This window comes from Monodon monoceros, unplaced genomic scaffold, assembly GCF_005190385.1.
Source record: "Monodon monoceros isolate NGI ecotype Baffin Bay Population unplaced genomic scaffold, NGI_Narwhal_1 Super_Scaffold_22, whole genome shotgun sequence".
In the NCBI taxonomy this organism is placed as follows: domain Eukaryota; kingdom Metazoa; phylum Chordata; class Mammalia; order Artiodactyla; family Monodontidae; genus Monodon; species Monodon monoceros.
Window position 1 is genome coordinate 24,317,901 of NW_021703779.1, and position 27,205 is coordinate 24,345,105.

The 27,205-nt window shown below is 34.3% G+C and overlaps 1 pseudogene; it reads left to right on the top strand.

Moving 5' to 3' along the window:
- The first annotated feature begins 1,894 nt into the window (after nucleotides 1-1,894).
- LOC114905761 overlaps nucleotides 1,895-27,205 on the top strand; it is a 31,054-nt pseudogene continuing 5,743 nt past the window's right edge.

Sequence of the window (27,205 nt, forward strand, 5' to 3'; positions counted from 1 at the left end):
ACACTTAGGTAGCTTCCATGTCCTGGCTATTGTAAATAGAGCTGCAATGAACATTGTGGTACATGACTCTTTTTGACTTATGGTTTTCTCAGGGTATATGCCCAGTAGTGGGATTGCTGGGTCATATGGTAGTTCTATTTTTAGTTTTTTAAGGAACTTCCATACTGTTCTCCATAGTGGCTGTATCACTTTACATTCCCACCAAAGGCTTAAGTAATTTTAAAGCATATTTTAAAAATAAAATTATCTGTTCCTTTACTATAAGCTTTCTCTGATACCAGAGATTCTGAAAAAATCCTAGTGAAAAATTATCCAATGAAACAGCTCTGAAGACCATTGCCAGTTAAATGTTAAGCATCTTACTAAATTAATTTTATTTAAGATTGGGATAATCTTTGAGGGAAAAAGTGAGATATTTATTATTTTTAGAAAATTCTAATGCCAAAATGTAGGCTGGTTATCTTGCAGAAAAAAACATACTATTCCCTGGTAAAAAGCTTGTTTGTACCAAAAGCCTCTGTCACCATTAAGAAATGACACTACGTATATGAGAAATTAAAGGAAAGCAGAAGAAAAATGTTAAGGTGATACTCGTAAATTCCAGTCTTAAAAAATTCCAACATTTCTAAAAGACTAAGTAGTTTTCAAAGTCATGCTAAAATTAGTAAATTTTGAATGGTTTCTGTTCTTCTACAGTACTTTAGTGATGGTTACATATGTAATAACACACACTTCTTTACATAATGCCACTACTGTTACCTGGGTCCTTCTGTGTTTGCTCATACCTTCCTCTCTAGACAAAGGAATTTGGTTAAAGTTGGCATCCATGGAATTCTTACTTATATTTTTGCTAAATTTGGATAAATAATTATTATGTAAATAGACAATCAAAAACATTTTTTAAATATCAGTGTTATAAAATCTATTAAATAACTTAAAGTGTGAGTTGATTTAATGAAAAAACAAAACATAGCCATACGAATATATTTACCAATAAAATTCTAGAGCAGTGGTTTCCACCAGGGGACATTTGGAAATATCTGGAGACATTTTTGGTTGTCAGAACTGATGAGGTGTTACTGCTGGCATCTAGTAGGCAGAGAGCATGACCTTACTAAACATTCTACAGTGCACAAGACAGTTTCCCAACAACAAATAATTATTCAACCCAAAATGTTAATAGTGCCAGGGTTCAGAAACCTTCCTCTAGAGAAGCTTCCTATTCCAATGTGTAAAGGCCAACATATGTAGTTCATAGTAAAACTGCTATCACATAGCTTTGAACCATCTCTGGAGACTGTCTTGCTGCTTGTGGATGAATTCAAACTGTGGAGTCAAAGTAAGATATAGTATACAATTTCTTTGGCCCAATCACAAGGAGGCCCGGTTTGTGATCCTGACCTTTGCCAGCACAATGAATCTTCCAGAACAAATAATTATGAACCAATATCTAGCTGACTGTGTCTTCCAAATATGTCCTTCCATTGCTATACTTAACAGCCAATTACAGCATATTTTAGTGTCCTAACTCAAGTACTTAAAAGCCTTTGAGGATGGTGCCATCTGCTTGGTAGCCAGGAAGATAGTAGCTCTCTCTGGGGATCCATGATGGCTATCTGGACATTTATAGGCATGCCACAAAGATCTGTGAGTTCTCCCACCAGAAGCCTAGGTCCCCTGGCCTGGTTACTGTAGCCAACTTAATGGAAGTTGTGGATGAGATGTTTTCATCTTCCTATATCACTGCCATAAAAATTCCTTGGTTCTGGAACAGGGCTTCCCTAGAGCTCTCATCACAGTGTTCTGTAGATCAGGATTGGAGGGAGCAGCATTTCAACAGATATACAATTAACATGTGGCTCTGTGCAGAATGGAGGGACTGCTGTACCCTACCATGTCGGGGACCATGGCTATGAGCTCATACCTGGGCTTCTGTCACCTCCTCCTTGTGAAGCCCAGCAGGAACAACCTGCTTCTTTGTGTGCAGCTGAACATCAGCCAATATGACAAAGAAGAGTAAGGTTTTCAACAAGGAAAGACTGTGGCCTGCTGTTTTTAGAGAGCTTTCTTTCTTTTTACTAAGCACATGGAATTATTGTAGCAAGATATACTGAATGGAAATGAACATGTCATGTATTTTGAATTTTCCATTAAGTAATATGCCTTTTCTAGAAACGCAGTTAAATAGATAGCTCTCTATGATAACGTGCACTTTGTGCGGGCATAGTTAATCCTGCAGTCAACTCCTAAATCTGAATCTTCAGCCCCCACAATATCCATTTGTTCACCAAAGAACTATTCATTTAAACATTAGCCAGTACTGTGATCTTGGGAAAGTCAAGATCAGCTTTCTGGGTTTCAGTTTTAACACTTCTAAAGTGGGAAAAAGGAAGGAAACTAAAAATACTGGGATCATATTATATTACATTTTTTTTTCCGCTTACCTCACTCTAATTCCTACAGCAAATGATAGTGATTTTTAAGCATATCTTAATACCTAGATTACAAACCCCCAAAGAACTGGAATTAACATCCTCTTATTTTTGCTTTCTTCAACATCCACCACACTGTTTGGCACAAATATGGTGAAGGCAAGTAAGCAACAACAAAAGCAATAACAAAACCACCTTACAATGAGACTGCCAGGATACTGGCATGATTTTGAAAAGCATACATACAAGGGTGCGGGGACAGGGAAAGTTGAGCCTATGGGAGAGAAAGCATGAAAATGCTCAAATCTGGAGCTTTTTTGGAACCCAAAAGGAATATAGCAAAGAATTAAATTCAAGATGGAAGTGAGAAAGTAAAGAGAAATGAAGTGAAAAGTGGACCTTCCATCTGAGTCAGCCAAGTTTTGGTTAGGAGTGGACAGAGCATGACATAATGGAGCTAGCCTGGATTGACCTACACATTGCCACAAATGTTTTGTTTCCTTATTTCAATGATCTACTTCCTTGAACCTATGCCTCTAATATTGGTTCCCATTCTTCACCCATTGTTTTTCTAAATCTGGATATATCTGTCAGCCTTGAAAATTTGTAATGGTCTACCTTTCACCCACTGCTCTATTTGTGAGATCCCAGTCATTGTCATTGTCTCATCCTTACCATTATGCTGTCCAGATCTCTCCTGGAGTTACACACTAAATCCAGCTGTATGCAGACACCTTAAATATAGCATATAAGAATACTGCACTATTCTTTCCTCCACCAGATTTTTGTTTCCTTCTAGATTATTTTATATCTTACTTAGTTATACCACCATCCACCCAACCATTCCAGCTAGGTGTCATTTTTAAATCTCTTTTTTCTCTCAACCCTGACATCAAATTCATTATAATAGTCTGTCAGTTTTACCCTCTAAATATTTTTAATAAGCTCCCTTCTATTCATTCTCATAACAACTTCAATATTTCAAGTTTAAATCTAACATCTCACTATTACAACTTCCTAAATCTGCTTGGGTGACTAATCAATATTCAGTGGCCCCCACTAAAAATGTGGAAACCCTGTAAAAAGCCACCAACATTATTTAAAAAGCAATACTTCAAATAATTCAGCTGCTTAAAATGCTTCCATGGGTCCTAGTTACTTATAGAATGGATTCCAACATTTCTAAAAGACTTATACAAGGCTCTCTATGACCTGACCCTTTTTCTTATCACTGACCATTTCCCTGCCTCAAATTTCTGGCTTCAGTAACCCAGAATGGTACTTGTTTCCTTCATACACTGTGTAGTTTTGCTTTTCAAAGACTTTCCTTATAACACACTAATTGCCAAAAATATCTTCTGCTCAATCTCTACCTCACTTCTTTCCTGTCCCTATTCCCGCAGCCAATTCATACTCATACCAATGACTCAATATTCAATATTCATACTCATACCAGTGACTCAATATTGAGGTTATTTCTTTCCTGAATTCCTCATCTTAAATGGTGTTACATTCTTCCTCTAGGTGCCCAATAATACTATGTGCACATTTCTATTAATCCATTTACTATATTGCTTTATTTTTTATCTTTTTATCTTCAGTGTTTATCACAATAAATTATAATTGCCACTCAATGCTTGTTGATTGTATAAAGCATTGATAAATGAAAAAACAGAAAGAGAGAGAGAGAGAAAGAAAGAAAGGGGAAAAGAAAGAGAAAAAGGAAAGAAAAGAAAAGTCAGTTCTTTTGTAGGCTGTTATTCACATTTCAGTCTCTTCTTCATTTGTAAGGTCTCTTTTTCATTCTTGAATTCTATCATTTGGAGGAGGATGGAAGATATTCTAACAATGGATTGATATTTTGCTTTTTGTCCTGCAAATACCTCATGACTAGATATGCTGGATTTCCTCATCCACCAAACTAGATGGTCTGATACAAGCATTTTATATGGCAGTTCCCTCTCCAGTGTTAATAATTTTTATTCAAAATGCCTAGTTCTAAGATCAGGACTTTCCCAACTATTACTTTTCTTTGGCCTCTTGGTTGAAAAGCAGTGCCCTTTATGGCAGGTGGATTTGCTTCTTAAATTTATTGTCCAGCTATATTCCACTTTAACTTGCAAATTGGGCACCATGCTTGTAAACAGATTTTTCAAGTCCTCACAGCTCCACAGCCAGGTCTTCTTTTATTCAGGAGTAATGCTGCAGCCCCCTGCGTCCACAGAGAGTGAAAGTTTAACGCTCAGGGCTTCTTTTTCATGTCCCAAGCTTCCTCTGTTACAAAATATGCAGTCTCACAGCTTATTTATTGCCAACCACATCCTTTATTATGAATTTTTCTATCTTCATAAACAAGTATAAATATAAATAAAACAGCAGATAAAAAGAATGTAAAACAGCACGACAGAGATAATTTAAATGGAAAAAATGAAATAAGGAATTATGAAAGTAGAAATGAGACATAAATATCATTTCTATATTTTGAAGAATCCAATTATACATTCTATTTTATACTAAATATATTATAATATACAATTATAAACCCAGTTTAAATCCACAAAAGCAATACAATTTAAACAACAACGTTTGACAGTCTCTTTATATAGTATATTTGCCCATCCTCAAGATTGCTTCGTATATGACCAAAGAAAATGTATTTCTATCAACCATGAAAATTTCTGGTGTTCAGTCACTTCTCTGGAGATTCCATAGTCCAGTAACTACTTGAGAAATCTAAGAAATCAAGTTTCACTAACTGAAGAAACTATATTCTTTCTCCTTCTCTGGATTTCTGCTGCATAATTTCTATTAAACTTTTTTTTCAAGCCAGCTCTTATTTATCCATATTTCAAAGGACTGTAATATAACTCCGATAACTAAAAACCCTAAATATTACAAGCTCTTCTACTTTAAGCATTTTTTAAAAAAAATTATTTGCTTATTTTTATTGAAGTATAGTTGATTTACAATGTTATATTAATTTCAGGTGTACAGCAAAGTGATTCAGTTATATATACATATATATCTATTTTTTTCAGATTCTTTTCCCTCATAGGTTATTACAAAATATTGAATATAGTTCCCTGTGCTATACAGTAGGTTCTTGTTGGTTATCTGTTTTACATCTAGTAGTGTGAATAGGTTAATTCCAAACTCCTAACTTATACTGTAAGCATTTTATAGCAATCTTTAGAAAGAAATTCATTGACTGTTTATTTTCACTTTTGACTGGTTAACAGTTCCACAGCAAAGGTAGAAGTAGCAATGAAAGTACCTCAAGATAAGAAACACAATAGGCTGTGAAAATTTCTTAAATTAGGTAATAGTGAACTCTACCACACTTAGTGTTCTTACTGAGCATCCAATTTTTGAGAATTGGAGGCAATCAGATATTAGTACACTCTTCTGATATGAAATTATATGTTTTTTACAACAGCCAAGAACTAAATCTTTTAGTTCACTTCACCACCTGGTCCCAATATTTATTGTTTCTGTGAAGAGTTACATTTTTCTTTTTCTTTAGCCATAATAAAACCCACTCATACTCCAGAAGCCAATTTGGATCTCAACACCCGGAATGAAGGAAGTGGTCTCCTCTTACATAAAGCCTGCATCTCTCCTATCATTTGCCATCCATCATCTATTAATGTAATTAATGTATGAGTATATATTCAGCACCTGCTATATATCAGGCAATGGATAGGAGACAGCAAACTTTTGCTGCAAAGGGCCAGATAGTAAATACTTTAAGCTCTGCAGGCCATATGATCTTTGTTACAGCTATTGAACTTTGTCCTTGTAGTATAAAATCAGCCAAAGATAACATGCAAATGAATGGGCGTGGCTGTCTTCCAATAAAATTTTATTAACAAAAACAGGTGGTGGGCTGGATTTGTCCAAGGGGAGGTAGTTTGCTGAGCCCTAGACAACATGATCGACACTTAATGGTATATAGTAAGCAAATACAATCATAGGAATCAAATAATAGGGAAATTTTTTAAGATGAGAAAAACGCAAAGCCTTTGGAAGTTGGTTGGAAGTCCTAGACATCTGGATAAGGGAGGCATCTGGAAAAGAGGGAGAGGGGGAGGGAAAGTAGTTGGTTAATTTATAAGAATATCACAGTTTTCTTCAAAATTTAAAATCAACATATCATATACTTTATTTTTTAAGAACGAAGTATTAAACATTCATTTTTGTTTTGGAAAAAATTAACCCCAACATATAATACAATATGTTATATAACAGAAATATTAAACAAAAAGTAGGACTTTTCAGAGAAAACCTTTCTCTTTACATATATTGACATATAACTTGGAAAAGTAATTGGCCATCTAAAATAGTTAAAAAATGGTAACTATGTGAGGTGAAGGATATGTTAACTAACCTTATTGTTGTAATCATTTCACAATATATAAATGTATCAAATCATCTCATTGTACACCTTAAACTTACACAATGTGTCAGTTATATCTCAATAAAGCTCGGGCAATATTTTCTGCATGAGAAAATATTTGCTGCATGAGTTTATTCTTGAGTCACTTTTTCTACAAGACATTTGAGGAATAATTTTTAGATCAAAAGGCTCTGATTGTCTATCAGAAAATTAAATACATAAATTTAATTTAAAATGTTCTTTCCAAAAAATTCAACTATCTCTAAAACATTTACAAATAACCCAGGATTATAAGATTTGATGCAGATTTGAACACTGTGATAATGTAATATGCCCAATGGTAAGAGAAAAGAACAAGGTTAAAATATCATTCATTCTTTATATCCTCAGCATTTTTATTGAACCCTTATGAGCAAATGTTGGTTGGCAGTGAACTATTTAAAAATGTAAAGGTGACGTGAAACGTTACATAGTGTAGAGTTTCTAAAGAGCAGGCCTCATTGTGTATGAAAATGAATTAGAATCAGTCCAGTTAAGCTTACTAAATACATGAAGAATCTCAGTTGGGAAAATCATCTAATTCAAACTTAAATACTGGAGTTAGGTTTTAGGGATAAGGTTTAAACTATCATTTTTCCATTCTTTTAGCTTCTGTTGCTATTTTCTAGCTAACCTTCTTAGGGTAATATTTCCTCAACAAAAAATTTATTTTACTTTGTTAAATGCAATTTATAAAGTATCTAAGATATATTAGGCATACAATATATTTGAGTTACATTTAAGTAGCATAATCTCATTGCCCTTATTGTGTCTCATTTGTGTCCTTTGTTTTTCATGACTACATCATTATTTTTTTAGTCTAAAATTGTTTCTGACCATCAGTGGAAATACACATCAACCCTACTGGCCACATACTCTTTGTACATTTTTAAAAACTGATATGGTTCACTTCGGTTATGCCACTTTTATCTATAAAATGTTTATTTTGAAGTATGTGAGGAGATTGGGTTTCTCTCTATCTTGAAAATTAATAACATATATATTATGACATATAACATATGGAGACAAATCTGTGCTCATAACTTATGAAATGCTTCATTGTGCTCTGAATTGTTTTGAATATGCAATATTATTTTAAAGGAACAAACAGTACATTTTAGAAAATTTCCTTAAGAAGCCTGATGCAGAGTAAAAGGAATTTACCTGTAAGTTTCTTAAGAAGCAAAGAGTTTATCACACAATATCACTACATTGAAAATAATCATTTAATACCTACTCTTGGCCATGTGCTAAGCTAGAGGCTAGAGACACAGCAATGGAAAAGGAAGCTATGAGTATACATGCTCTCGTGGAGTTCACAGGCTACTAGGGCAGGTAATTTTAAAACTAAGTGATTACGCAAATAATTAAATATTTGCAACTGTGATAAATGCTTTCAAAGGCAATGTTATGGACAAATGAGACTGGGAGACTTGCCTTATTCTGGAGATGAAGGAGAAGTTAGAACCCACACTGTTTGCGGTAAAAGCAGCACAATAGTCTTATGAGGTTAAAATTAAAATATTGCTCAGAAACCAGGAAACTCTGCATGTCTGCTTCATGCAAATTCTCTTTGAGATGACCAATTTGCCTAGGAGCTTATCTCTCCTACTCTGTGACCTTCTGAAATGGAGACTTTGTCCTCAAATCTGATTCACTATAGTATAGCTATGGACTTAGAAGATACTCTTAGAAACTCTGAAAATGAATGAATTTTGTGTCCTAATTCGCTTCAGCTTGTTAAACAAAATTTCAGAAATAGAGAACTGATTGGATTTTTTTTCTTTTTAGTGTTTATTTCGGGTTTGTTAGTACTGCACCTTGGGAGACACAGCTTCAAGAAGCACTTGAATTGTGTTCCGCCCGACTACAACATGGGGGAGGCTGATAAAGGCAAAATCCTCAAGGTTACAGTTATTTACGTAAGTTGTTTATCAAGAATTATAATTGGAGCTGGCAAGAAGTAAGGATGCTTGTTAAGTAATGGTTGGTTGGGGTCCGAAATGGTTGCTTAGTTACAAGCAACCTTGAGACCATAAGGTTGCAGCTGGCTGGTGATGTCCTTGGTTCTGGTAGAGTTCAAAGAAAATTCAAATTCTCAGTGGTGCAAAGATGTGTCTGAAACCAGATCCTTAATGGCTGCCCAACTCCAGTTTTGTATGCCTTAACTGTGATTAACTCCATTATAATTTCAATTTGTCATCAAGTTGATAATTAGGTACAATTGCCCTTACTGTTTCCGACTCTTTCTTCCTTCCATTACTCAGTACTGGTTTTCTTGAAGCTGCTTACCTGAAAACAAAACAAAACTAAATAGCACTGTCTTAGGCCTCATTCAGGGTGATAAAATGTGTAAATTGTGTTGTATGGGGGGGGGTGTGATATTGCTCAATGGAAGATTCCATTTTCTGACCTAAACTCAAATCAGTAATTATTCTTCCCAGCAACTTAGGGTTAAAATGTCACAGTTCATTGTGCACTGACCAAGACAGCCTTAACATTCCCCTCAGCTTGACTAAACTTTAGCCAGGCTTCTTCCTAACTACAGACCCCTGACTTCCTTTGTGTAGAACATTTATTTAAGAAAACTGGCAATGATAATTTTTTTTCTCTGTCTCTTTGAGATATAAGTCTTCTACAACCTAGGAATGTCTTTTTCAAAGACCTGGGAGCCATCCCTTTGAAATGTAATTATCAGAAATGTTTCCCAGACTCTGTGATAGTTGAAGGCTAACTTAAATAAGCACCAGTTAGCAAACACAGATAGCCTAATCATACTGACACACTTCCCTCCAACATCCTCCAGTATTTTTCCATTAGCTCACCTCAGCCTTTAAAATTTTCCTGCTTTTTGTTTCAGTGAAGCTGAGTTATATCTCTCTCCCCTATTGCAATAGTCTTGAATATGTTTTCCTTTGGCTGTTGAACCGACCTGGTGCAATTTTTCTTTTAAAGCATAGAGAATTCTGTTTCCTTCTAATTTCATGTGGAATAAGATCAGATATTGCAGCTATACTAAGGACCACAATCTGGGTTAAACCAAACATATGAGAGGAATGCAATAATTTTTCAGAGGGAAATTACACAGACTTTATGATTACAGTCTGTTCTTAGCAAACCCAGTAAGGTTTACGCAATCACAGCTATGAAGCAGAGACATATATCCCAGTGCAAATAGTGTGAGGTAGGCCCAAGGCAGCTTTTGACAGAGAAGAGGAAAACAGTTGCTTAACTATTATCCTATTTCATTGATTGAAAAAGAAATGGAAATCGATGTTTAAAACCCATCGTATAGGCTGTTGAACACATATTTGCATATTATATGTGTATAGTTAAAATTCTAGAGCGTGGCCTCAATTGTTCTCAAGAAAAGTTTATTTTTATTTTACTTTATTTTTGGTTATCTTGCTCAGTCCTTAACCTCTCTAGATATTGTTGTAGGTACACGACTGATCATTAAAAGTAAAAATATAAACTTCAGAATAGATAACATTTCCCACCCCCATTTCCTTCACACACATGATATATCATTCATGGTGTCTATCAGATATTTCACTTTCACTGTGGTTCATATGTGGAGTCTCTAGATTAGCATTGTGCAATAGAACTTTCTACAATGATGGAAATGTTCTAATAAAGAAACCTCTAGCCACATGTGGTTATCGAGCACTCAAAATCTAGCTAGTATGACCAAGAAACTGAAATTTTCACTTTATTCAATGACAAATTTAATTTAAATGTAAATAATCACATGTGGCTAGTGACTGCTATACTGGACAGTGCACTAGATCATATCAATCATAAATATAATCTCTGCCAGTGAGTTAGATAGAGCTTGCTAAGAGGTTAATCATAAAAAACTTTTTACAAGATTTCCGTAGTAGAAAATGAGATCCATGCCTACCTAGGTCAGAGTTGCTCAGTCTCAGCACTATTGATATTTTGGGTTAGATAATTCTTTGGTGTGTGTGTGTGTGTGTGTGTGTGTGTGTGTGTGTGTGTGTGTGTTGGGGGGTGTCTTGTGCATAAAGGATGTTTAGCAGGATCCCTGGTCTTTATCCCCTAGATGACAGAAGCACCTGTACTCTAGTTATGACACCAAAAACGTCTTCAGTCATTGCCAAATGTCCTCTGGGGCTTTAAAGAGCATCCACATAAGCACTACCTTTAGTATTCCTGGTGAAATTCTGCCTCCAAGACCACCTGGCTCAATTAAGGAGGCTTATTGACAGGGGCTGGATATCTGAATATATGCCTGTGAAGTAAGAGGAGGAGAGAAAAATAGTACAGGAAAAAAAGGAAGAGGAGAACTAATTCCATAACAGATACAAGAATAAATTAATTTTTAAATTAGATACTTTGAGTTCTTGCACTTTTAACTTTGCAAAATGACCTCGTCTACATTTCCTAATGTGTTTGAATACTTGGAATTACCACCCATTTAAAGAGTTTCTAACTTCATATTATTTTAGCACATTTAAATTAAGAAGTATTTAAATAGCATTCATAAATCTCACCCCTGTGAAACAAGAATAGAAATAAAAATCTGTTCTAAATCTGTCAAGGGTCAGAGTCATATTTCCTACCTCAAATGAAAGCCAATTAGCTCAGTACAGGTGAAGAAAGGATGTGTATAGAGGCATCTAGGAAGGGGGAAGAGAACATCATCTATGGACATAGTTCTAGATACAGATAGTCTAGAAGCAACAGTCATATAGAAACAGTCTTAGAAATGTCTCTGGACGCACAAGATGTGAGTTCTATTTCCTGATCTGACATATTCAAACTGCGTGAACTTGGGCAATTATGCTCCTTCATCCTGAATGTTCCCATTTAATTGTACAAAGGCATACCCTATCCAGGTACTTCATCTTTGATTTGGCACTGAGAATGAAATGAAATGCTGTGAGTGTTTGGTTTGTAGCAGTTTTGTGAACACAGCTAGTTAGGTATCTCTTTACAAACTTGCGAATATAGTCTGGGCTGCAATAACATATAGTTATCTTCATAATGAAGGGCTAGAGCAATATAATAACTACCTGTACTTTTACAAAATACATAGTACATACTCACTTTTAGTAAGTTATTTCTCACTTTTCTGAAAATTTCTACCCCAGTATACCAAATCAGAAGTGATTTCACAAACTACCATTTATCAATACACTAGTGTCTTTATTTTTTAAGCTAAAGTATAAAATACCTCTAGTATTTTTTAAATACAACATTTGAAGCTTTTCTGGAAACAAATCAGCATGTGTTTACTAATAACCTGAGCAAACATTTCATTGTATTTATTCCTATTGAGTGTACCAAGATGCCGCTATGTTTTGTTGGGGTTCATCTTAGATATAGATCTACATATGATAATAAGGAGAATATAATTCAGTTTAACAATTGCCAAATGCCTCTTATTTGCAAGTGGTTGTTAACAAAACAGTATAAAACATGCCATAATTCTATTAAAAAGACTTCAAAATTCTTGATGTAAATTTATAAATACGTTTTAGATTTAAAGTTAGTTGTTCCTCTATTTCCAGAGCAAAATATGAGATAGGAAAACACCCATAACTTAAGCCAAAAGGAGGTTTTTACTCTATGACAAGTTGAGGAATACAATTTTGAAAATTGTGATGCTTTTAAGTAAAAACAAGAATGCTGGATGTGTTAATTAACTTGACTGTAGTAATCATTTCACTATGTATTGTATATCAAACATCATGTTGTACACCTTAAATATATGCAATTTCTATTAAAAATCAAGAATGCTGTCTATGAAGAGGGAGAAGGGATTGTAAAAAAATGTGATGAGTTTAAAAAAATCAAGAACTTAAGTTTTGAAGGAGTAGGCAAGTAGATTAAATTGTTACAGTAGTAAAACATGCTATTTGAAATAAAATACATGCCTTGAATCTTTAAAAGGTAGGTCACTTTTAAGAAAATGTGGAAAGGTAAGTTTGTATAACTGCCATTTCAAAAATAGCACTATTTTTTTCATTGATAATATTGGCAGCATATAGAAGGTGGGGATCTCCATGAATAATTTTTTGAAATGAGTGTAGATTTACTAAGCAAAAGAGTTGACCTAATTATTTTCTCCATCTATTTGGATAAAAATAGTTTGGCTTGGTTAAGTGTACTACTGTGATGCACACACAAACTGAGTTTGTTAATAAACAACGTCAGAAGATGAAATATTTCCCACAGTGTTAATATTTATTAGTCTTAAAGAATTTAGAAATCCTAATATATAAATATTTTGATAATTAGATTATTTAAATTCAATAAAGTACATCTATAATGGGATAATCTTAAAATTTTGGGATTGATATAATTAAGAATAATTTTAATTCAATGCTATTGGAAGACAGCAAATATTTGGATCAATAAATGTTGATCAGCCACAGGAAGTCCCTTCATATGTTGTAAGGACAGAAAAGAGGTCTAAGACACGAAGTTACTTGAATTGTGGCAGTTTTATAGAAGAGCTGTTAATAATAATGGTAAGAGGACTTTCTAGAGATGAAGGGAGGATCAATTGGGAGTTTGTGCTTTGCAGTGAACAGAAGCCCAAAAGAAATCTGGAAATTCCAACCAAATGATACATATTCTATTTCTTCCCCCCAGTGTGGGTAGAGGAGGAGTTATAGGATAAATAACTGTCATTTACTGAGTAGCCACTTACTGTCAGAGACTACAGAGGTACTTTACATGCACTGCTTTATTTAAAGTTTAAGTGTGATTTGCTTTTTGAACTTGAAATCAAATCAAATGCTCGCATCCTCGAATGATTATATCAGCAGGAATCCAGTTTCTGTTTCTTGAGTTGAATAGTCCTCTTAATAAAGAGTCTAGATCTTCAACTGCTTTACCCATTTCTACATAGCACATAGCTTGTGCTTGGTGGCCTTTCATGTCAGCAGATCTTGTCTAGAACCATCACAAAACATCAGTGAGTTTTTAATAATGTTTGACCTCCAAAGGGATTTGCAGGAGTTTTAATCCTTTCCTCCCATGTGACTCATTGGCTCTCAGGCACATTTATCCATCTCCTCCCAGTAAACAGAATCTGCAACCAAGGGATATTAAGAGGAGCCTTCTTTGCTAGGCTAATTATACTGCAGATATATACATCTCCCAAGGCAACAGGCGCCTCCTTTCTTCATATTTGCATAATTAAGATGGGACACGTAAGAAAAAGAAAGGGAAGGTGAAGGTGAAGGGAAGAGATAAAGAAGGAGAAGAAAGAGAAGGAGGAGGAGGAACTCGAAGATGAATTGCTTTATAGAAGAATTTTGCAGTCTTTTCTTTAAAAATACTCAGGTATACTTTAAATGTAATACACTCCAGCAAGGTGGATCAAGTTCTCTCAGTTTCCAATATTCTTGAGGATACACATAAGGGTATTCAGTGAAGAAAAGTGTTATGTTCCCTGACATTAGGTACTATGTCATTTTAGTAACAATAGGAGTGATATGTAGTGAATTCTTCTCACAATCATTTTATTTCTGTACCTGTAAAAAATATGCTGTTTTTTGTTTGTATGCTATCGATTTAAAAATAGATGGCATATGATGTACAAGAGAGAGTTAAAGAAAATGGAAATTATTTTTTTTGTAGCAATGGAAATACACAGTCACATCATATCTCAAGCAAGAATAAGACATTATATGAACATTTTAAAAACAAAGATAAATACTGCAAGAAAAAGTGTATCAGTCATAATTAATCAGAAAACCAAAACACCTCCTATTAAAGAAAGATTAGAGGCTAATACACCAATTGGAATGGCTGATACAATAAAGATGAGGAGGCAAAAATTTAGAATTACTACCCCTGGGGTAGAAATTGCAGAGACCACAGTCAGTTATACCATGCTCAATTGACTGATTTCAAGACAACACTTGGTCAAATGATTTGGGACTATTTGACATCTGCAAAATCTCTTCACACCAGTACCTAGATTAGTGTTTTATTGAGAAGCTGGGAGAAAGTGTGTGTATACCGGGGATAAGAATCTTGGGAAGACATGTTAGTACTCTATCACAATGCCTTTAGTCTATAAGTCAATAATTTTTCTCCTAGAGGAACTCTTACAAATATTCCAAAAAACCCATGTAGAAAAATGTTCATAAAAATGGAAAAAATGGAAACAATCTTACTGTATATACTTATTAACAAGATAATGGATGTATGGAACATGTTATTTTCATAAAATGTGAAAGGTGAAATTAAGCCAAATGTTTCAGTATGGCTGAATCTCAGAAATATAATGTTGAAAAAATTTGCCACTTATAGCAGAATTTATGAAGTATAATATCATATACAACAGATATTATATGCAAAAATATCATATATATGTTAGGGGTACCAAAGCAAATAACTCCTACAAATCGTTAACAAAAACCTAATACAGATAAGGACACAGACAGGAATTTCACAGAATAGGAAACGTGAATTTAACATAAAAATATATTCTTACCAGAAATTTGGAAAACACAAATTGATACAACTAGATACAATTTCACTCCCCTCTGAAGGCCAAAAACTATAAAGTGTGAAAGGCCTAGTATTAGTTAAGAACATTAATGGCCATGCATATTGATGCAACTACTTTGGTCCAACATTTGAAAGTGAATTTAATCCACAATTCAACAGGCTAAAGAATAAACATCATATCATGATACCAATTGACACATAAGGCATATGACAAAATCCAACATCTATTCATGATGAAAACTCTCAGCAGACTGAGAACAGAGTGGAACTTCTTCAATTTGATAAAGAGCACCTACAAAAAACCTACAGCTAACATCATCTTTAAAGGTGAAAGACATTATTTTTCCCCCTAATATCAGGAACAAGACAAGGATGCCCACTCTCACCACTCTTAATCAACATAGAACTGGGCATTCTGACCACTGAAATAAAGCATGATGATGATGATGATGATAATTAATAAATAAAAGGCATACAGATTGGTTGGAAAGGAAGAAATAAAGTTTTCACTATTTGCAGATGACATCCTTGTCTATACTGAAATAGTAAAGAATCCAAAATAAAAAACAAAAAAACTAGAACTAATAAGTGAGATTAGCAATGTTTTAGAATACAAAATTAACACGTAAAAATCAATTGCATATCTATATATTAGCTATAAACATGTGGAAAATGAAATTAAAAACAATACCATTTACATTAACAAAGAATATGAAATATTTAGGTATAAATCTAACAAATCATGTACAGAATATGTATGCTGAAAATTCCTGTGAGAAGTCTGCATCCATCCTGGTCAATAGCGCCAGAATGCCTAGGCAGATAAAATGCCAGTCTCACTGTTACCCCTGTGATCCCTCCTTGTTAGGGTCTCCTCCCTGCTGAGTGTATGGGAGAGTGTTTGTGTGTTTCATAATGGCCGTGATTCCCCAGATAGGTGTTTGGAGATTTCTCAGTGTACCGTGTGTGTGTGTGTGTGTGTGTGTGTGTGTGTCTGTGTGTGTGTGTGTGTGTGAAGCTTAATGAAATGTGATATCTTTTTAAGTTTTAGCAACAGCCAGCTATAGGTGCTCTTTTAGTTTTTACTTAGCATGGTGATTGCAGAGTGACCAGCATAATGGACATTGAGGTTGTTCAGATGAGACAGAGGGGAGAAATGATCATTGTCTTCACAAAATAGTTACAATATCTTACTAATGAAATAAACCAAGGAAGACTTCAATAAATGGGGATACATACTGTCTTCATGGATTAGAGGACTCAATATAGTAAAAATGTCAGTTCTCCCCAAATTGATCTATAGGTTTAGTGTGGTTACTATGAAAATCCCAACAAGGATTTTTGTAGATATAGAAAATGTTATGGTAAAATTTATGTGGAAAGGCATAGGCTTTCGAATAGCTAAAACAATGAAAAAGAATAAAATGAGAGAAATCTTTCTACCCAATATTAACTCCTACTATATAATTACAGTAATCAAGACAGTGTTGTATTATCAGAGGAACAGAATAGAGGACCCAGAGGCAGTTCACATAATATGCTCAACTGATTTTTTTTTTACAAATATGCAAAAGGAATTTAATGGAGGAATCATAACCTTTTCAACAAATAGTGCTATAGCAAATGGACATCCCTGGGCAAAACAATAAGAACACCAAAGAATCTTGACCTAAACCTCACACCTTACACAAAAATTAACTTAAAAACAGATACTGAAATGTTAAAGGAAAACTATAAAACTTTGAAAAAAATAGGAAAAAATCTTTGGAATCTAGGTCTAGATAAGAGTTCTTAGACTGTAGACCAAAACCATGTTCCATAAAAGGAAAGACTGATAAATTGGGTCTCATAAGAATTAAAAACTTTTGCTCTGTGAAATATCCTATTCAGAGGACGAAAAGACAAGCTATCCAACAAAGGACTAATATCTAGCATACTATATATACTATATAAAGACTTGCAAAACTCAACAGCGAAAAGCCAATAGATCCAATCATAAAATGGGCAAAAGATATGAAGTGACGTTTCACTGAGGAGGATATATGGATGGCAAATAGTTACATGGAAAGATGTTCAACCTCATTAACCATTAGGGGAATGCAAATTAAAACCACAATGAGATATCACTACACAACTATCAGAATGGCTAAAATAAAAAATAATGACAACATCAAATGCTGGTGAGGATGTGGAGAAATTAGATCACTCATAGGTTGCTGGTGGGGATGTAAAAATGGTGCAGCCATTCTGGAAAACAGTTTGGCAGTTTCTTATAAAACTAAACATGCAATTACTGTACAACCCAGCAATATATATCCCAGAGCAGTGAAAACTTATGTTTACACAAAAGCTTGTACACTAATTAACTGCTCATAGCAGTTTTATTTGTAATAGCCAAAACTAGAAACAACCCAGATGTCCCTCAAATGGTGAATAGTTAAACAAACTGTGGTAATCCATATCATGGAATACTATTCAGCATGAAAAAGAATGAAATATTGATATGCAAAACAACTGGATGATCTCCAGGGAATTATGCTGATTAACAAAAAGCAATCCCCCTAAATATTACAAACTATATTATTCCATTTATATTACATTCTTGAAATGACAGAATTATAGAAATGAAGATGAGACTGGTGGTTTCAGTTGGCCAGGGACAGGCAGATGGTAGCTATAAAAGTCATCATGAGGGATCCTTGTGGTGATAAAATTATTCTGTATCTTGACTTTATTAATTTTAGTATCCTGTTTCATAGAGTAGTAATGTTCTACAAGTGTTACCATTGGGGAAAACTGGGTAAAGGGGACACAGGATCTCTCTATATTGTTTCTTATAGCTACAGATGAACCTATAATTATCTCAAAATAAAATTTTTAATTTAAAAAATAAGTGCAATTAATAGTTAAAATTTCAGACTCTAGATAGAGACTATCTGGTTCAAATCCTGAGACTACATCCTGTCATCTTGGGTAAATCTATTTATCCTCTCTGTATCTTACTTTCCTCATGCTTAAAATAGGAATAATGGTGGGTGAAATAGGTAAAGGGGATTAAGAAGTACAAACTTCCAGTTATAAAATAAATAAGTCGTGGGGATGTAATGTACAGCCTAGGGAATATAGGCAATAACATTGTAATATTTTATGTGGTGACAGTCGGTAACCAGACTCATAGTGGTGAACATTTTATAATGTATTAAAATATCAAATCACTATGTTGTACACCTGAAACTAATATAATATTGTAAGCTAACTATACTTCAATAAGTAAATAAAATAGGAATAATAAAATTTATCTCATAAGGAGTTACTTACATAGCTTAAATAAATGAATGCTTGTAAAGTACATGGAATGGTGCTTCTCACAGATTTATGCTCAATAAATGTCAATTTTATTTACTACAATTATTATGGTTGTATGTATGTTCATGCTTATGAAAAATTTAAAAGCCTGCATGGGATGGGTACATACTAATTGCAATATAAAGGCTACTTTTGGAGGCAGAAATAGTAAGGGGATAAAAGGTGAAACTTGAGTTGTGCATATTTTATATCCTTAAAAGATAAAGCAGGTAAATACATTTTATCTTTGTCTTATGTTTTATACTATGCATCTATTTTAAATTATTATATTTGTTTTAGAAGGACATTATATTATGTAATTTAGAAATAACACATTATTTGATGAATTCATTGCATAATTAAGTTTTCAACATTTTCTAGAAATAAGCTATTTTCAGTGCATTCTCTTGATTTTCAATTACTTTATAACTGGGTATACTAAACCTAATTTTACTTTTTATTAATGACAGAAGAAAATGTTATGAAAATGATTTATTTTATTGTGCTAGAAATCAATAATATTCCCTGGCATTATTAAATTTTTCAGAGTTTAAATTACTCTCTGAATTCTCCCAATTGTAATGTTTTTTGACATAGTTGTTGATATCTCTGCTTTCTCCGTTCTTGTCAACTGTCACTCTCGGTAGGAGGCTTCTCTTATTTCCCTTTCATCTACACCTATAATGTTCTCATTATCATAGCAAGATATTACGGTTGATAGGAAATGGACAGATCAACAATCCTACTTAATATTTTAGACATCATCCTAAATTAATTACCTCATTACACCTGCAAAAATCTTTCATTCCCCAACCCCCGAAAAGTGTATCGTGGGATCAGTTACACTTATTCTCTCACTTCTTAGAGTTGATGTCACTAACCACCATGTGTGTGACCCTAATCAATATTATTAAAATTTGTTGCAAATCTAAGTTACAGTGTACAGTTAATTAAAATATGTTTTAGTCTTTAATGATTATTTTCTCAGATAATTGGATCAAAACTCAAGCCTTAAATAAATGATAATCTACTCATATTAGCCCATATATGATGTGTTAATATATTAGTGATATCATTTATCCATCATTTGATCCAATTCACTCTTATATAAACAATATTTATGGAGTATCTGATATAGGCTAGGTATTATCTATGTACTGAATGTATAGAAATGATTGACATAATCCCTGATATTCAGATGTTTCTTATTTTGGACATTAACAATTATAAACTGTTTTTATTTTAAACCTATAATTAAAGAAAAGGGGAATTACAATTATATTTATTGTTTGACTTAAAATGCTGGAATTGGTACAACATATCTCATTAAAAATAAGGAAGTAAATTTTAGATAACATATTCTGATTAACTCAGAATACTGTAAAGAAAGGACTATGTAAGAAAAATCTATTTAAGATCAAACTATGCATAATCTATTGTCTGAGTTACAAGAACCTCTTCTTATGCATAATAAGTAGTAAAAAGCAAGATTTATAAATGTAATAGTTTATCCATGTAAACTTGTAAATCATGTTTGTTGCAGGAAATATTATTTACTTATATTATTAAATATTTCTTTTAGAAATGTAACTTGATCACTTAGCACATAAAATAACCCACTGGCCTTGTACTAATTTGATCCACAACTATTTCTATCTAAATTTGTCTAGTCTCTCTCTCTCTCTCTCTCTCTCTCTCTCATATAACTCCTTCTGCTAGTCAGAAAACCTCAATCCCCTGAGTCTCTTTGTTCCATTTGCAGACTTGCAAACTACAAGTAAATAAAGCATGCAATCAGTAGATTTCTATTCAAAATCAATGTGAAGATTTGTTCTTCCACACTGTCTTCATCAGTTTGGTCTGCTATAACAAAAATATAAATTGTGTGTCTTAAACAACATACATTTATTTCTTACACTCTTGGAAGTCTGAGATCATGGTACCAGTATGGTTGGGTTCTGGTGAGGTTTCAGACTCCTGACTTCTCCTTTTATTCTCACATGGTGGAAAGAGAGCTAGAGAGTTCACTGGGGTCTCTGTTACAAGTACACTAATCCCACTCATGAGAGATCCACTCTCATGACCTAATTACCTCCCAAAGGTCCCACCACCTAATACCATTACCTACGGGGTTAGGATTTCAACATATGAATTTTAGGGAGACACAAGCATTCAGTTCATTGCACACACATAGTAGTAGGAGAAACAGATGCTTAAAGAATTTTATTATGACGTGGTAAGTGCTATGATAGAGGGATTTAAATAGTCCTATAGGTTAACAAAAGGAGTTTATTTCATCGGACCTCCAGGAGTTATAGAAGTTTACCTGGAGGAAATGATTCTTGAGTTAGGTCTCAAAAGTTGATAGTGAAGTGGTCAGGAAGAAGATGATAGAAGGGTTTATAAGAAGAGGAAACTTAGGAGAAATGACATAGAGGTATGTAGCTGCTGTGTGTCAAGGTCAAAAAACAGTCCAGTATTTATTTCTATTGTACAAAGTGAGTTCTGAGAAGTAGTGAGAAATAAAATTGGATAGGAAAATAAAAGCTTTCAGGTTACCTAAGACTTTTTACATCATGGCAAATACTTTACTTTCATATTAATGCAGAAGAACCACTGGAGTTTTTTGGTTTTTTTAACATCTTTATTGCATAAAAGTGGAATGGTTAATTTGAATTCTCTGTAAGTCACTTAGAAAGTGGAATGGGGAATGGATTTGAAAAGTATCGTGCTAGGAGAAGATATAATTTTGAGGGCTAAATCCAATCCAGAGTTGATGAAGACCTGACTAGGACAATAGTATTTGAAGATGAAAAGTGGATTTCATTAATATTTGTGCAATGACATTGACAGAACTTGATGATTAGTAAGGAGAGACAGAATAGTTGTATTGGTTATTCAGTGCCACACAACAAATTACCCCCAAACTTAGCAGCTAGAAACAATAACATTTATTATTTCAGTTTCTGTGAGTCAGGATTCTGGAGCAACTTTACCTACATGGTTCTGGCTTGGGTCTTCTCATGTGGTTGCAGTCATGATGTCAGCTAGTGCTGAAGGATCTGCTTTCAAGATAGCTCACTCACATGGCTGTTGGCAGGAAGCCTGTGCCTTGCTGGCTCATGACAGGAGGACTAATTTCCTTGCCAATAAATATCTACATAGGATTGCTTGAGTATCCTCATGAAATGGCAGCTCACTTTCCCTAACAACCAGTTATCCAAGAAAAAGGAAAAGGTATAAGCTGCAAACCTTTTTGTGTTTGAAGTCAAGCACAGTCATTTGGGCAATATCCTATTAGTTGCATACGTGCAAGATGACTACACATAGGCATGAATAACCTGAGGCAAGACTCATTGCAGACACGGTGGTCAATAATAGAGCCCACATTTTTGTCTTCAGTGTTCAGTTGGATTATAGTGACATCTACAAGATAAGCAATAGAAGAGGAGCAGAGTTATTGTGGGTGCTTGCTTTGTTTTGTGTGTATGTGTGTTTCTAGAAAGTTAGAAGGTAATAAATTTACTTTTGGAAATTATCAGCAAGTACCAAATAATATGCTTCTGAGGTACATTAATATGTTAATGATGGAGAAATAGATTTGAGAATCATCAGCATTTAAATGGTACTTTATATCTTAAGATTAGGAAAGTTCATCCAAGTAGAGGATAAAAATGAGATGAAAGGAAACATTTTTTTTAAAAAAAATGAGAAAGGGATTAGAAGGTCATGAAAGAGGTTAAGCAAGATGATCAGAGAGGTAGAAATAATAAAGATTAGCACTGTAGAAATAAAGGAAACAAATAGTTTAAGAAAGTGAATAGTCAGAAGTGTCAAACAAAGCAGAAATATCCAAATCTAAAATTTGTCCATTGGATTTAGCAATATTTTTTGCCACTAATGATGTTGCCAGAGCAATTTCAAGTGTGGGAGCATGGAAGCAGAAAACATGTAACAGAGGGTTAAGTACAGGTAAATTAAATAAAACTGTGTTTAAGTATGTACACGTTACGTTCCATTCTGGAAACAGAAATATTTCAGAATATTTAAGACAGGGGGAATTTAATATTGGAAGTGATTACATAGGTGATAGGTGAAAAACCTAACAGGAGATAATGAGGCAACTCAGAGATTAGCAATCTCAAAAGCTGCTGCAGTGCCTTTGCTAAAGGAACGAAGGGAGGAGAAGCCCAGAAACCAGGGAGTCCTCCTGGTGAAAGTTGGATTCAATTCTTGTAAGAACTGAAGCCACAGAGGAGAAGCAGCTGATGCCAAAAATGCGCCATTGGCAGGCAGAGAGAGTGAGAAATACCCATTATACTCCCTCCTTCTGATAGTGCCTCCCATTGGCAGACTACAGGTGAAGTCAGCTGACCCAGGAATCTAGGAGAAATATTTCTCCTGGGGTCAGCCCCAATGATATAAAATGGAAAAAAGGAGAGGAATGTAGTTGAGAACAAACAGAGGAACAACGGACACATTTTTAAAAACCTGCCAGCCTCATAAAGACAAACCAAATTTGAGGTCCCATGTGAGAAACTTTGTAGAACTTTAATGCATCATGAAAAATGAGCTTCACTTAAAATGTTTCAAAGACTGAGGCCTATGCTCTAAGTAAAATACCCGTAAATTGAAGAGCTTTTATCTCAGCACTTTCAATGTAGAAAGATTTAGCCTGATCGAAAATAATTGAGCTTGACATTATCTCTCATAATACAGAAAATCATCAAGAATTCCCTGCACAGAATACAATCATGAAATATTCAGAATACATTTTATTTCTAATTAAATATTTCCTTTTTTTGATTCAGTGAGGTTTTTCAGTTTTTAAAGTTATGAAATAGTAATAGAATGAGATGTATTTAGAACCACCACAGCTATGACAGAACAGCAACAGCAAGTAAAATATAATTTTATCACGTTATAGATACTCGTCCATCAAAATGTTAAATATTATTGATCTGGTAAAATATGCAGCAGTATACAACTGTAGTGGGCATTGTGGAAGCTCTCACAACATCCTTTCCCCTCTTTTGAATCCTAACAGAATTTTGATGTAGGTCAAACATTTAGTACTCTCATTCCATGTGCCTCAGAGGAATCTGACCCTACAAATCTCGTTGGTGTGAGAGTCTGATTGGCTTAAGTTAATTAGCACATACTACCTCCTAGAAACTGGACAGAAGTGGGCAAATGAGATAAATGGGTAATGGGGGGGTGATAAAAACGTCTCTTCGAGTGCCGGAACACCAGAGTTCTTTCTTATCCTCTGCAAATTGTTATATGCCGTTGTGGAGCCCAGAACTGCTACAGCTATCTTGCTGGTAGACTAAAGACGGAGAAGGGGGTTGGCTAGTGTCAAGATTATTTCAATAAAATAAAGCAGAAGTTATTGGCATAAGCCAAACCTGAAACCTAACTTACAATTTCACTGCCAGTTATATGGGCAAATAAAATTCTTTATTGTTTAGGTCAGTTTAAGTTGTGTTTTCTTTCACTGGCTGCCAGAAACATCTTAAATCAATATACAAAATGTTGGGTGTGTGTGTGTAAATATGCATATATACATATATATAACTAGTTCCTAACCTTACTATATTTATACTTGATTCTTATATATATTCTATTCATATATATATATATATAATTTTAAACATTTGAGATACTAATAAATATTTTGAAAATCCCCACATAATAATCTATATGCTATATCTATTTATCAGCTCAGGTGACAATTATATCTGACAATATTCTTTTGGAACTTAATCATTTTAACTCAATAAAAGTATTTGCGTTCTTTCATTTCATATTTTAATATCCAAAATCAAATGCTTCTTTACACTTGAATTGACCCTTTCTGCCTCTTTATCAATTCTCCTAACCATATACAAATGAGTCAACTTCTGCTTGCAGAGCCATTAAAAAAATAAAATTAATAAATTTTAGAATTTAACTTAAAATTCCAGTAGTATGATAGATACTGGAAAAGAAGTTTTCAACTATCTTGGAATCATTAACACTTTAAAAAAATATAATGACAGGCACTGAATCCCTCCCATGAAGGAAAACTGTACAATGCATCAATACATACAAAAGCTTGCATACACTATAGTGGATTCTCAGACTGAGTGATACGGCAAGATATGGTTTAAGAAAAAAAAAAAGTGTTAATGCACATGATTTATAAAATTTTATTTTTTTTTACATCTTTATTGGAGTATAATTGCTTTACAATGTTGTGTTAGTTTCTGCTGTATAACAAAGTGAATCAGCTATACGTATACATATATCCCCATATCTCCTCCCTCTTGCATCTCCCTCCCACCCTCCCAATCCTACCCCTCTAGGTGGTCACAAAGCACCGAGCTGATCTCCCTGTGCTATGTGGCTGTTTCCCACTAGCTATCTATTTTACATTTGGTAGTGTCTATATGTCCATGCTACTCTCTTCGTCCCATCTTACCCTTCCCCCTCCCCATGTCCTCAAGTCCATTCTCTACATCTGCGTCTTTATTCCTGTCCTGCTTCTAGGTTCATCAGAACTATTTATTTTTCTTTTTTTAGATTCCATATATATGTGTTAAAATACAGTATTTGTTTCTCTCTTTCTGACTTACTTCACTCTGTATGACACACTCTAGGTCCATCCACCTCACTACAAATAACTCAGTTTCATTCCTTTTATGGCTGAGTAATGTTCCATTGTATATATGTGCCACATCTTTATCCATTCGTCTATCAATGGACATTTAGGTAGCGTCCATTTCCTGGCTATTGTAAATAGTGCTGCAATAAGCATAGTGGTACATGTCTCTTTTTGAATTATGATTTTCTCAGGGTATATGCCCAGTAGTGGGATTGCTGGGTCATATGGTAGTTCTATTTTTAGTTTTTTAAGAAATCTCCATACTGTTCTCCATAGTGGCTGTATCAATTTACATTCCCACCGACAGTGTAAGAGGGTTTCCTTTTCTGCACACCCTCCCAGCATTTATTGTTTGTAGATTTTTTGATGATGGCCATTCTGACCGGTGTGTGGTGATACCTCATTGTAGTTTTGACTTGCATTTCTCTAATACTTACTGATTTTGAGCATCCTTTCATGTGTTTGTTGGCAATTTGTATATCTTCTTTGGAGAAATGTCTATTTAGGTCCTCTGCCCATTTTTGGACTGGCTTGTTTCTTTGATGTTGAGCTGCATGAGCTGCCTGTATATTTTGGACATTAATCCTTTGTCAATTGCTTCATTTGCAAATATTTTCTCCCATTCTGAGGGTTCTCTTTTCATCTTGTTTATGGTTTCCTTTGTTGTGCAAAAGATTTTAAATTTCATTAGGTCCCATTTGTTTATTTTTGTTTTTATTTCCATTTCTCTAGGAGGTGGGTCAAAAAGGATCTTGCTGTGATTTATGTCATAGAGTGTTCTGCCTATGTTTTCCTTTAAGAGTTTTATTGTGTATGGCCTTACATTTAGGTCTTTAATCCATTTTGAGTTTATTTTTGTATATGGTATTAGGGAGTGTTCTAATTTCATTCTTTTACATGTAGCTGTCCAGTTTTCCCAGCACCACTTGTTGAAGAGGCTGTCTTTTCTGCATTGTATATTCTTGCCTCCTTTATCAAAGATCAGGTGACCATAGGTTCGTGGGTTTATCTCTGGGCTTTCCATCCTGTTCCAGTGATCTATATTTCTATTTTTGTGCCAGTACCAGACCGTCTTGATTACTGTAGCTTTGTAGTATAGTCTGAAGTCAGCGAGCCTGATTCTTCCAGCTCCATTTTTCTTTCTCAAGATTGCTTTGGCTATTCAGGGTCTTTGTGTTTCCATGCAAATTGTGATATTTTTTGTTCTAGTTCTGTGAAAAACACCATTGTAGTTTGATAGAGATTGCATTGAATCTGTAGATTGCTTTGGGTAGTATAGTCATTTTCACAATACCGATTCTTCCAATCCAAGAACATGGTATATTTCTCCATCCGTTTATGTCATCTTTCATTTCTTTCATCAGTGTTTTATAGTTTTCTGACTACAAGCCTTTCATCTCCTTAGGCAGGTTTATTCCTAGGTATTTTCTTCTTTTTGTTGCAATGGTAAATGGGAGTGTTTCCTTAATTTCTCTTTCTGATTTTTCGTTGTTGGTGTATAGGAATGCCAGAGATTTCTGTGATTAATTTTGCATCCTGCAACCTTACCAAATTCATTGACTAGTTCTAGTAGTTTTCTGGTGGCATCTTTAGGATTTTCTATGTATAGTATATTGTCATTGGCAAACAGTGACAGTTTTACTTCTTCTTTTCCAATTTGGATTCCTTTTATTTCTTGCTCATCTCTGACTGCTGTGGCTAAAACTTCCAAAACTATGTTGAATAATAGTGATGAGAGCGGGCAACCTTGTCGTGTTCTTGATCTTAGTGGAAATGGTTTCAGTTTTGCACCATTGAGAATGATGTTGGCTGTGGGTTTGTCATATATGGCCTTTGTTATGTTGAGGTAGG